Raw genomic sequence first — 12,194 nt, 5'->3', positions numbered from 1 at the left:
AAATGAAAATTGGTTACATAGACGTTGAGGTGTATTGTGTTTAAGTAAACTAATTCTACCCACCCATGTTTCGGTTTGAGATGAGCTCTACATGAAAAGATGTGCCTCGATGTTGTAAAATTTCATTCCAGTTATCAGTTTCTGGTTTCGTCAGGTGTTTGAATTTCTATTTCTTGACGAATTTTGTCAAATCATTTGAAATTCTCTTCGAGTAGTAGCTTCAACTTACCATTTCACACAACTTTCATATGTTCAGCTGTTGTAGATCTACTCAGCTGCGAGAATTAAAATGGAAAACTTACAACATGAAAGTTGTGCGAAACAGTGAGATGTGAGTGTGCCTCACCTAGGCAGTAGAATTTTCTCACTTTTACGGTGCTTTAAGAAGCGAGTGTTTTTTTTTCCAGTGGGCAATCAAACACGTGATTTTTGGTAGCACGAGGAATGGGTATGCGAAAACCAAACTGGCCCTAGCAACTTCACTAGGATTAGCTAGTGTGCTTGTATTATTTTACTATTTGACATGTGCTGTAAGAAGACAGAATACTATATAGCTGAACTTTCGCGGTATTTATATGTGATGGCACCAGACAAAAATTAGAGATCGAGGTGAGCTTCGTGCCTGGTGCGGAAACGGGTCACCGATCGATGCAGTGTTGTGTTCGTGATAACTGTCAACGTACAACGACAGCAACAGGTAAAGTCTACTACTGGGTCAGAACAAATGAAGGTGAATCCATGACCATGAGAGAGAGAGAGAGGTTGGTCAACGTACGTCTTGGTGTGCATATTAGCATATACGCTACGCAGACGCGATACCAATTTATTTTTCTATCCTGTTCAAACTCTGCATCTGAGGACCAACAGCAAAGCAGGCAGGGCATTCAGGCAGGAGGAAGAATTAGTTGGAGAACAGGTCCATGTCTCCGTCAAGTTGACCTAGTTAGTTATCTGCATTCATGATCCATGCGAGTATGCGACCATGCATATATAACGGAACATGAGAAAGCTTACGTGATTCCTAGCTTGAATTGATCTGAACCTCCACATAACAGTACACAAGACCATAATACAGACACAGAAATGAATCAATGTAGATCACACTGAACCAACATTGTTTATTCTGACTGCGACAGATCAAAGCATAGGAAGCACTGAAACTGCAATCGTACTGCCTCCACCCTAAAATATAAGCCGTCTAAGATTGGTCAGTAGTTAAATCTTCTAACTTTGATAAAAAAAATTAGGAAAAAATATCCATATCTACAATATTGAATGGATACTTTGAGAAAACACTTTATGGGAAATCTATTGATATTGATTTAGTATTATAGATATTTATATTTGTTTGTAAAATCTTGATCAAAGTAGGAAAACGTTAACATTTTGCTAACCTATTATTATTATTATTTTCTAGATGGAATTTTTTTCATTAACCATAATGTGCAGCAAAAATCGCTGGCAACCAGTAACTGGAAAAAGGTAGGAACTCAACCCGGCCATACGGCTTGGGGCTTGGGGCTCCGATACCATCTTTGCACCAAAGCTGGCTAAAGCGTCAACCATCTTTTCTTGCTCAACAGGGAGCTGGCCAAGGCTATTGAGCTGGGTATCCAGCGGCGATTGGCGCAGTGTGACTTGGTGACGTCACCCGGATGAGACAGAACTGCCGTGTTGTCCGCGGCATTCTTGAGCTCTTCGGGCAGACCTCCGGATTACGCACCAACTTCGCCAAATACTTAGTTACTCCTATTGCGTGCTCGGATGAGGAGGTCGCTGGCGTTGCTAAACTCATGGAGTGTCAGCTAGCGCCGTTCCCGGTGAAGTACCTTGGCATCCCGCTTTCCACCTGACAGCTGACTGCTGCATCTTTCCAGCCCCTGGTGGACAGGCTAGCTGAGAAACTCCCGACCTGGCGGCCTTCTATGATGCTCGGGCAGGGCGTCTGGCGTTGATCCGTGCGGTGCTTGCGGCGATCCCGCTACACAGCTGATGGTACTAAGTCTCAACAAGAAGACGCTCAAACAGGTCAACAAGATCCTACGGGGGTTTCTATGGGCCGACAGGGCGGAGGCCAATGGGGTCCACTGCCACATCAACTGGTCCAGGGTATGCTGCCCGCAGTGTCTCGGAGGCCTCGGTATCCCGATCTCGCACGCACCGCGATCAGCCTTCGGGTGCGCTGGATTTGGAGGATGCGTACTGACCCGTAGCGACCTTGGTGCGGGCTCGACATGCGGTTCTCGAAGGCGGAGCTGGATATCTTCGCGGCCTCCACCTCTATGGTGCTTGGCAACGGGGAGTCCGCCCTCTTCTGGGAAGACATATGGCTGGATGGCAGGTCCGCCAAAGGGATGGCGCCTGAAGTGTACGTGCTGGTACCTAAACGCCGCCGAAATGCGCGTACGGTCCGTGAAGCGCTGTTAGACCGCACTTGGATCCCCAACATAGTTGGTGCACCGAGCGCCCTTGCACTATGGCAGTATGTGCAGTTATGGGGCAGGCTCAGAGGCATTCAGCTTTCGCCGGACCAAGATAAGATGGTTTGGCGTTGGTCAACGGATGGTCAGTATGCCTCCCGGTCCTGCTATGACACCCTCTTCCAGGGGGCGATCATCTCAGGATATTGGGAGCTGAACTGGAAAACCTGGGCGCCATCAAGGGTGAAATTCTTCATCTGTCTGGACTAGCGAGAGGTTGGCGCGACGCGGCTTACCGCATGCGCCCAGATGCCCGCTCTGTGACCAGTCCATGGAGACCATGACACACCTACTCGATGGGTGCTCCTTCTCCAGGGTGGTCTGGTATGAGGTCCTCTCGTGGATCTGATCACCTCAAGACCTCCTACGGTGGAGGGTGACTTCGCGGAGTGGTGGTCGCTGGTGGTGCGGACCACCCCTCACCAGCTGTGCAAGAGCACTTCTTCGGTTATCATGCTTACGACATGGGGAATATGGAAACACCGAAATGCTACGGTCTTTGATAACGCGCAACCTTCGATGTCATCCTTGTTCAACGAAATAAAGACCGAGGCACGCCAGTGGGCGAACATGGGAGCCCGGGGTGTCCACCAACTACTCCCCTAGTTTTGTTTATATTTTCTTGGGTTGAGTTGTAAAGCGGGGTGTCCGTCCTCTTGAGAACTTGTAACTATAACCTTCTTTTCTATCAATGCATCGAAACACAAGGCTTTGCGTTTTCGCGAAAAAAAATCGCCAACCATCTTATTACAAGATCTGGAACCGTACGAAATTGAAAAGTATCTAAAATTTTAAAAGGCCAAAGTCTTTATATCCACAAAAAGAACACCATTCGGGGCTAGATCCTGCTCATTTGAATTCACCGCTTGAACAAGAAGTTGGGCATCAGTTTCCACTTGAATCTTGACTATACCGCTTTGGTGGGCAAAAGACAAGGCCTGAATGCATGCTTCGGCTTCTGCATGTAAAGCATCCTGGACGTGCTCCAATCTCCCACCCCCAGAGCCACATACATCGCCGTCAGAGTCCCTAGCAACGAAGCCCCAGCCTCCCTTAACCATTTTTTTTTTGAAGCACGCCTCCTGAACCATTGCCAGCCAAAAAGCTACCATCAATGTTTAGCTTAACAACATCTGGGTTAGGAACTTTCCACTTTGCCTCTGATACTGTTTTTTTTTGCGTACTCTGCTTGCTGAAAAAATCATGAAACTCTAGAGCCGATCTCCTGATTTGTGCAAGGACTTGATCATGTGAGAAAACTTCCCTTCAAAGTTGATCTTATTCGTGTGTTCCACCAGCTCCAACACAAGGAAATACATGACATTTTTGGTGCATGCACATGGCATCTCTCCTCTCCCGCCGGCACCGTGCACATCAATCCAATTCAACGCCTTATATTTTAGGATGGAGGGGGCTATGTTAAATTTGGTGCCGAAAAAGGAAGCATAAATGTGAATGAGATGATCAGGGAAGGAAGGCGGTAGGAAAGAGCTAGCTCTGAATTCCGATGTACGTAGGCAGAAATTACGGTTGATCAGGAGAAAGAAAACAACAAACACTCCAAATATATGCAGAAATCTAGTAATGAGAGTCTAAGAATTGAAGAATCGCCATGACCGGGCATTTTCAAGCTACAGTTGCATACATCGGCCACTAGAAGCTCCATCAATGGCGCAAGGAAATAATAATGCGTCTCCTGTTCTTTGGGGGTGTTGAATTGGATTGATGTGCACGGCGCCGGCGGGAGAGGAGAGGTGCCATGTGCATGCACCTGGACTTGTACCCCGACCACAACATCCGCAGTGTTGTAAGCCATCTGCCTGCCACGTCCACACACTAGCACTGTCAAGGAAAGTTCCATTTTTATGGTCCTTTTTTTTTCCATTTCCGTTTCCTTGCTTGAACATGAGACTGCGCTTAATTTATCAATCTACACTCTCTCTTTAATTTCAGATAGCGACGCCACATGCAAATGTAGGCAAGCACCACAACCACAAAACCATCACCCCTGAATCTCTGATGCATGCTACATGCCTGCTAGCTAGATGCTTCCTCTTACATGTATCAAGATATTTGCTTCTACTCTTAATACTGCCAAATTACATAGTAGTACTATGTTGACAAAAATATAGCTAGCAAAGAAACAACAATGTCAGCTCGCACGTGGGTCGCATGGTAGTGATGTTTTTTTGACGAGGACGGATAGAAGAATCTTCATCTGAGAGCGTCTATGATTCACGTCTATGTCAATTTTGAATCCCGGTATCCAGCGGCATGCTTGATGAGTGCACACAATCAACTTTTTTTTAAAAAAAAAATACCGGTCACATGATTGAATCACCGGCAAGAATTTTCATCAAATTCAAAGTCATGGGTCATGAGGCTCATGATGGCAACACTAATTAAACAACTATATTTGTTTCATTGGAAGCAGGACATATATATATTTTTACAATAAGCTTACAATACCGCCGGAGTGTGAGTGCAGATTTTTAGAGCACGGCCATCAATGAGCTTTTCTTTTATAAAAATTCAAAAAAAATGGCTCCTGGATTACAAAAAATATCAAAAAAATCCAAGATATAGCCAACGTGTATCCTCATATTTCGAAAACTTCAAACTTTTCAGATTGTATCATTTTTTGTATAGCCAAAAATACAAGGCATTAGCAGATCCCTTGCGCGCCAATCCTTTCTTGAAGGCATTGTTGAGGTGAAGCTCTCATCCCTCCACCTAGCAAGGGATCTGCTAATGCTCCCAAGGGATGTGCTAGTGCCTCGTATTTTTGGCCTATCCCAGCCAGTCCACATGCTCGCACCAACTTTTTGGCAGAATGAGGTCGAATATATAGGTAGCTAATAATCGCAAGACATTTAAGATACGAGATACATGTTACATGAAAATATATTTCATCATAATTCTAACAATATAAATTTTGCATTGTGATAAGCGCAAAACGAGAAATTTCTGCATTGTAGGCGCACCGAACAATGTCCCCATGAGAAAAAAAGAGCGCGGAGCTCCGCCATTGTCTGAGCGAGGAGGCAAGCACTGCATTGACAATGCATTCGGTAAGGTAACGATGCACCAGATCTAGGGTTTCTTTCGGAACGGCCTGAGAGAGGAGGCAAACGTTGCAGAGACGATGCACCAGATCTAGGGTTTTCTCAAACACATATGCAGTTATATTCCATTTGTAACGCAACGTTCACGGATGCTGGTATAGTGGTATATCGCTAAGTCGCAGTAGCATAATGTCAACTACATTAGGAAGCTTCTGGTCTACCACGTCTCAGATGTCGCATTCACTCGTTGGTTCTTTCAGGATCAATAAGCTCGCTCTAGTGAACTAAATTGCACTACCACTTAATATGGATAAGAAGGACCTTTTGTAGAGAAAGAATATATATGAGTGTGTGTTAGTGACGGATTCAGAATTTCAGATTCAGCTAGGTGAGCTTCCTGGCTAGTGCCATAACTTCAACGTACAATAATAAGTAGTACTATGCTACCTAGAAGAACAAAAGCTGAATTTATCTACGTACGCACGAGAGATCTCGAGAGAGGTTGGTCAATGTATGTGTGGCGGGCATATATACGCTTGCAGACTCAAGTACTATTCAATTATTCATGCTTGTGGTATCTACATCTATAGACTGTTCAAAGTCTGCATCTCAGGACCAACACAAAATCAAGCAGGAAGGATATGAAGAAGAAGAAGAATAATAATAGTAAGAAGGAAGGAAGACGTATTAGTAGATAGTTGGAGAATAGGTCATGGTCAATCTCTGTCTGACCAACATTTCTCTTTCCATCTATGTCAATGCTTAACTATAGGCACGTATTAAGCGAAGCTTCCGTTGGTGATTCCTTGCATTTGTTGATTTGAACCTCACCGATGCATATGGTTCTTGGAGTAAGTTGGTCATGCAGATAGAAGTGAATCAGATCAAATGTTTCAACTATATAATCAATGAACGGCAGACATTGCATCTCTGTGGACATTTTGTAATCTTGACTGAATCAGATCAAAGCAGAGGAATCAAGCATCGAGACTGCAAGTCTGCAACAAGCATGTATCTGGGAGGACCCGGAATCTGAAGAAATAAATACGAGCTGGATGAATGGGCGGATTTGAAGAACTAAATATGTTATGAGATGAAAGGAAGGAGGCACGAAAGAGCTCCGGTGGACCGAAACTATGTGGCGATGACAAACTGATCGAAGATATATGAAAAAGACGATCATAAATATATATACATACTAGTACTGATGAGAGCAGCAGAGGAAGACTCGCTCGCCATGAAGGGGCTTTCGAGCTACAGTTGCATCCGGGTATATCGGCCACTAGCTAGATAGCTCGGCATCGGCAGGGCAGAGGTCCGGTATTATACTAGTTCCACTTTTGGAGGAGCGTTCAATTGGATTGATGTGGATGGCGCCGGCCGTAGATACCATGAACCTGGACTTGCACCCCGGCCCTAACATCTGCAGATGCACGTAGGCCATCAGCTGCTGCTGCAATGCAGCCACGAACCTTCCTCTCTCTTTTTTCATCTCCTGGAAGCTTCCATGGATTAATGCATGGACCTAATGAGCAACAACAAAATGGGAGAGTGTCCAACGTTTGTTTCTCCATGTCCCCTTGTGGTACTTTGCACTGCATTTTTCTATATATGTGGAGAAAAGAAAGACAGGTGCTCTGCCATTTCAAAATAGCCTTCTTAGTTGGCCGGCTCCAACCAGCATCCCCATTTTATAGCACGTTCTCTGATTTATGGTGTAGTAGATCGATGGTGATAACATTGGAGTAGTATTTTAGATGGCATTTTGGACAGCCCTACCACGGTAGTTGCTAGTAGTATGCGATATCTGTGGAAAAGATTACAAGTATTTTAAGGAAGGAAGACCATGGGGCTGCTCTCTGCTTTGAGAATTGAGAGCACCGCAGAAAATTCCCAAGAAAAAAAGAGGATTTCAATATTCAAGGCAGCTGTCAAACAATATGCCTTCCATGTCCATTGACCGTGGCAGCTTGGTCCATCATTCAACGGCTGGTCAATGGTACAATACTTGACTAATTCTTAGATGCCTCGCCGCCAAAGGATCCATTTTCGACGTGCCCAGTACCTATCTAGGTTGGTAGGCACACATGTCCTCCATGCAACGGTACACCTGGACCTGGTTTAGTTAAAATGGAGTACTAGTATTTTTGTTAAAACTATTTAAAAATTTATTTTTGTTAAACTATTCAGATTTCTTTTGAAAGAAATGCCTTTTTCTTTGTGTTGAGAATCTCTCATTGTAAGAATAGTCCCCTCTAGATATGGACGGAACCACCCTCTTAATCATCCGACATTCTCTTGTTGGTTCTCATTGCCATATTATTTGACAAACGAGCATGACACTTTTACGTAATCTCTCCGGATCGGTTTAACAGCGCGCACACAGTTTAAGATAGTAAAGTTTGATCATTATAAGAATAGTCCCCTCTAGATATGGACGGAACCACCCTCTTAATCATCCGACATTCTCTTGTTGGTTCTCATTGCCATATTATTTGACAAACGAGCATGACACTTTTACGTAATCTCTCCGGATCGGTTTAACAACGCGCACACAGTTTAAGATAGTAAAGTTTGATCATTAATTTGATAAATAAAATATAAATTATATGTCTACAAAATCTATACCATTAGATTTTTATTCAAAAAAGGTTTCCAATGATACAATTTTGTAACATATATTTTAAATTTTATTGACCAAAATAATGGTCAAATCAATTTCTTAAATTATGTGTCCCTGTTAAACCGATCCGAAGGGATTACGCGAACTTGGCATTAGCACAAATTTCTATAGAAGCTCAAATACCCATCAAGACACAATATTTTTCTCTGTTACTGAGAAGGAAAGTGCAATCCTGACAAAAAAAACTTCATAAGACTTAACCGAACATGAGAAAATCTGATGCAGAGGCTGCGGGGCTAATGTCCTATTTTGAAAAAGAAGACTTAACAGAAGATGAGAAAATCTCGTAGTAGTGATGAAACAATTCAGTATTTCTTTTCCATTTACCATGTTGATTGCTTGTTTAGGCGATTGTACACCCGAAAAACTAAATCTGAACTGGGGTGTAGATGCTCCTGGTTTAATAAAAAAATCAAAACAAATAGTAAAATAATTTTAAAAAATATAATATTTTTGGACAATGAACATGAATAAGTGTTCTAACTGCACACCAAAAATTTCCGAGAAAAGACATCTATAGTGGTTAGTGCAAAAAAGCTAAAATACGGAGTTGTTTAGAATGTCTAGATTTGTTTCTTACATCACTTCAATTTGTCTTTTTTGCACAGATCACTACGTTTCACATTTTTTTCTATTTTTTTCTTCTATTTTTTATTAAATCAAGAACATCTACACCTGGGTTCAGAAATGCCTTGTCCATTGTACACCTTCCTTTTAACATCCCAAACATCGCACATATGCTACCATTTTCTTTTGAACTACATATACTACCAAATTGACTAGACATCACATGACAGAGACTCCACTGCAAGATATTACTACTTGGGGCGGTGGCTACAATTGTTCGAGGTAATTGGCTAAGCCACATGCTTGCTGTGATATGATCTTCCTCAGAAAGAACATGTCTCGTCCAAATCAGGTCACTAGTAGAAAACTGACCTTTCGTCTAACCCTTTTGTCCCGGTCCAGTCTAGAGCCGAGACAAATGGCCATGCCACGTCGCCCCGAAACCAGCGGGAGGGCATGTGCCTTTTGTCCCGGTTCTTTAGGGACCTTTTGTCCCGGCTGGAGGCTCGGACCGCGACAAAATGGTCTGAGGCCTTTTACGACCTGCTAGCAGCCCTTTTGTTCCGGTTTGTGGCTCAAACCGGGATAAAAGGTCTCGGCCCATATATATAGCCAGCCCTCACCCATTCTCCCTACATTTGTTTCCTTGGTGGTGGAAGGTGGAGGTCTATGCTAGCTTTTTTTTCTTCATGCGCACACGAGGTGTTTGATGAAATGTTTGTGAGAACGATGCCACATGAGTTCATTGAATAAGATTTGTCCTCTTTTTCATTCTAAAAAGTTAGCAACTATTTTCTCGTCTAGACCGCATAGTACTAATTTTAGCATGATGATTGAATTTGATATATAATTGTACTTATGGTGCAGATGAGTCATCCATGGATGTACGGTAACCGATGTGATCCCGCTTTTAGAGAGGGCGTGAAATCTTTCCTGCTCGTGGCCGAGGCCAACAAGGGAAGGGAAATGAAGGTTTTATTTGTTATCCATGTCTGAAATATCGAAATGAGAAGGATTACGCTTACTCAAGAGACATTCAGAGCCATCTGCTTCGGCACAGATTCATGTCCGGCTATAATGTTTGGACTAAGTACGGAGAAGAAGGGGTTATGATGGAACACGTCGATCAAGAAGATAACAATGACAACTACCGATCTATGTTCCCTGAATACGATGATACCGCAATGAAAGACAGTGAAGAAGAAGGAGGTGAAGAATGGGCACCAGATGAGCCCGGTGATGATGATCTTCATCGGGCCATTTCTGATGCAAGGAGAGACTGCGGCACAGATAAGGAGAGGTTGCAGTTCGACAAGATGTTAGAGAACCACCAAAAATTGTTGTACCCAAGTTGCGAAGATGGGCAGAAAAAGCTGGGTAGCATATTGGAATTGCTGAAATGGATGGAGAGGCCGGTGTGACTGACTCAGGATTTAAAAAGTTGCTGATAATATTAAAAAAGTTGCTTCCAAGAAAGAACGAACTGCCCGCCAGTACGTATGAAGAAAAGAAACTTGTCTACCCTCTAGGATAAGATGTGCAGAAGATACATGCATGCCCTAATAGCTGCATCCTCTACCGCGATGAGAAGTACGATAACGAGAATAAATGCCCGATGATTGTCAGGTGGTCCATGCTCATACATTTTTGCATTCATTGATGCAAAGGTTGGGTCTATACTTTCCTTCTGAAAGATGGGTCTCATTTGTTCTTGCAAAAAGGACACTAGTATTAAAAGAAACATCGAATAGTATAAAGCATCTCAACAAAATTGAAAATTACAACAAAATCCTTATTGACCTTCATCTTCAACCTCCATACCGTGTTAACGGCGAGTCGCCGCTGCCGCTTACCCAGTATGACGATGTTGGTTGCAGACAGGAAATCACCGAACGGGTCAAGAAGATCACATCAATCCTGGAGATGAAGAAGAAGGAATAACCGCCGATAAAGGTCCTCGATGATACGGAGATCCCAAAACCAGAAGAAGTCCTTGAGAACCACAACACCCGCACAAGCTTCTCGACGTTGCCACCGAGATGGGGCTAAAACCGGGAAAACTTTATTGAAGAAGGCGCAACCACTTGAGTATCGCTACACCAAAACTTAACCCTAAAACCAGGAAAATGGAGCCCTCCCTTAGAAGGAGGATGAGATCCACCCTACCTCCATGGCCCGAAGGACACATAAGCGAGGCAGATCGGCAACACCGACGGGAGGTGGGGGAGCCCTAATCGCATGAGAATTTTCTCTCGGGGCGAAGGGCCTCATTTGAACTTCATGGACGTCATTAAAGAAGGAAGGATATGCACGACTAAATAGAAACACCTCCTCTAATGCGTCTAACCCATTCACTAGGAGATTTAGTGTACATCATTGGGTGTGGTCAAGGCGTGCCGGTACCGGGTTCTGAAGGTTAGGTATTAATTAGAAAAAATCTCAATACAACATATAAACTACAAAAAATGATAATGAAATTTCAAAAAGGCTGTGCAAGGATCTTTGTATGACAAGACTGCCCGGCGCGACCGGCCCGGAAGCAGGAGGTGACCGCCCAGGCACCGTCCGTGCATGGGGAAGACCAATGATTTGCCTGCAGAAGGGGTGGGAGCGCTAATTAAAGCGCTAAATTGCTTAGCTGCTATAAAGAAATACATTAACGAGTGGGATGCGGTAAAACAGGATATTAGATCTCTCCCCTACTTTGCAAATCTGCTATGATATTGTTCAGATATCTCCCCTAGTTTTTACAATCACCTGCAGTTGCATCTCCTACTCTCTTATAAAGTGCTAAACATAAGGAGTACCTAGCGGCGATGTACATTATTTTCGTGGTACCGCCGTGCCACAGTCGCATACTCGGCTGGCTGTTTCCCACCGGAGGCCCCTGCCGCAATCGCTACGGCTCGTCACCGCAATCTCTAGGGATGCCTGTGGGTAAAAGTGAGATGTTTTGAAATTCTATTTTTTTATAACTTAAATGGTTTACTGCCTATTTACCGGGATTCATCCAAATTTAAACTACATATGTGCTAAATACGATATTAAAGTAATAAAAGGCAATACCGATATATTCTAGTCCCTCATATAAAGTATAATGATTTTTTAATGTTTATTACCTTTATTATGATCTTGTTTTCTTATTTCTTCAATGGTATTTGATTTCTAGTACTATGTAAATAGGACCCGAAAATATATATAGAAATTGAAAGGACACAAAAAAATACATTGTACACCCATGCATGGGAGTGGGTGTTTCTGTCACCATCAATTGTGATTTGAGATTCGGATAAAAATAGGAGAGAGAAAGGAATCTTTCCATATATCATGGTGGGCACAAATTTTGAGGAATAAATACATGGTGACGGAAACACCCACACCCATGTGTGGGTGTACAAA

Source organism: Lolium rigidum, chromosome 6 (genome assembly GCF_022539505.1).
Source record: "Lolium rigidum isolate FL_2022 chromosome 6, APGP_CSIRO_Lrig_0.1, whole genome shotgun sequence".
In the NCBI taxonomy this organism is placed as follows: Eukaryota; Viridiplantae; Streptophyta; class Magnoliopsida; order Poales; family Poaceae; genus Lolium; species Lolium rigidum.
The sequence above is the reverse complement of the archived record's forward strand: the minus strand, read 5'-3'. Positions refer to the sequence as shown.